This window comes from Nylanderia fulva, unplaced genomic scaffold (assembly GCF_048542155.1).
Source record: "Nylanderia fulva isolate GAGA-0341 unplaced genomic scaffold, ASM4854215v1 Scaffold431, whole genome shotgun sequence".
NCBI lineage: Eukaryota > Metazoa > Arthropoda > Insecta > Hymenoptera > Formicidae > Nylanderia > Nylanderia fulva.
In genome coordinates, this window is record NW_028190512.1 from 29534 (window position 1) to 30987 (window position 1454).

The 1454-nt window shown below is 43.7% G+C and overlaps 1 non-coding gene across 1 annotated transcript; it reads left to right on the forward strand.

Moving 5' to 3' along the window:
- The first annotated feature begins 456 nt into the window (after positions 1-456).
- On the forward strand, positions 457-529 carry TRNAA-GGC (transfer RNA alanine (anticodon GGC)). The gene has a single exon. It is a non-coding gene; the product is annotated as a tRNA-Ala (tRNA).
- The last annotated feature ends 925 nt before the right edge of the window (positions 530-1454 follow it).

Consider the following 1454-nt stretch of genomic DNA (forward strand, 5'->3'; position numbering starts at 1 on the left):
ATTGCGAGCTGGTGGCTTTAGTTTTTAATATGTAATAAAACTATATAATTATGTATTAAATATAAGACAAATAAATACTTATATGTATATCATGGTGTACTTTATTTGCGCGCCACCCGTTACATACTTTGCGAGAGAGCAACCACTAGAAAAGAAAGAGACAGCGCGCGAGAGAGAAATCGGATGTGGCGGCGAGAGAGAGAGATTCGGCGGCTCGCGGCGAGAGAGATTCGGCTCGGGCCTATGGCGAGAGAGAGACGGCGAATTAAGACGCGAGAGAGAGAAAGAAGACGGGCTGCAGCGAGAGGGTGCGATTACATGGACGCGCGGAAACGCGGAAACGCGGAAACGCGGAAGAGAAAGTAACTAAACTTTACTAGAGTCCCGCATTTCCGCGCGTTCCGTTCTGTCTGTTTTGATTGCCTTATATTACATGGAGCACATTTTGAGCGGAAAAGCGGAATAGCTCAGTTGGAAGAGCAGTCGCCCGGCAAGCGAAAGGTCTCGGGTTCGATTCCCGATTCTGCGACTTTCGGATCAATATTTTTCTCTCGCATTTATTTCTTTAGGGGGAATAGGGGATACATGGAATTAAAAAAATCTCTTGTAGAGATTATTCCAATTTTATATCTTGGCCGTGTCCAAGTAAAATTTGGTGCCTTGTGCACAGGTATTTAATTCTAACGAAAAAATTTAGTTTCGTTTAGAATAACGGTCATCCGCGATTTGGCTCTTATTGCCTATCTTATATATGTTAAATTTATATTTATATTACAGAGCCTAGTTAAACTCTTAAAATAATTTACATTATGGACGATTGGGGTGGCGACGGTGATTGCGACGGTGATTGCGGCGGTGACGGCGGCGGTGACGGCAGCGGTGACGGCGGTGTTGGCTGAGGCCTAACATCGTACAGGTCTGGTAGAGTGAGAAGCTACACCAGACCCCAATCGAGCAGGTCGGCCTCGTCGTCGCCTCTTAAAAATGCGTCCCAATCGAACATCTCTGGAACCATTATTGGAACGTATGGTTCATCTGTAAACATAACAATTATTAATTTAAAAATATAACAATTATTAATTTAAATATATAATACAATATTATAAATCACACTTTTTCACACTTTTAACCTCAGCCTATTTTTGCTGACATTCGCTGCAATCCCTGATCATCGGTGCTGGACCGTCAATATGAGTTTGCATCCACGGCCGATTGTAATGTTCGAGGCAGCGACGATATGTCTGAACCTCCGGATCCGTCTTGATATGCTCCGGAAGCTTGTCCCACAAATGCTCTACGAAATATCCGCACTTTTGCAGTAAAACAATCTTCGGAATATATTGTAACTGTTCGGCACTTAAATTGAGAATGTCGGAAGCACTTGATAGTAAGACAAACATCTTGAATGAAGAGAGCGTGCGCTCGCCAGTGGTACTATGGCCCGGCAGCGGCAT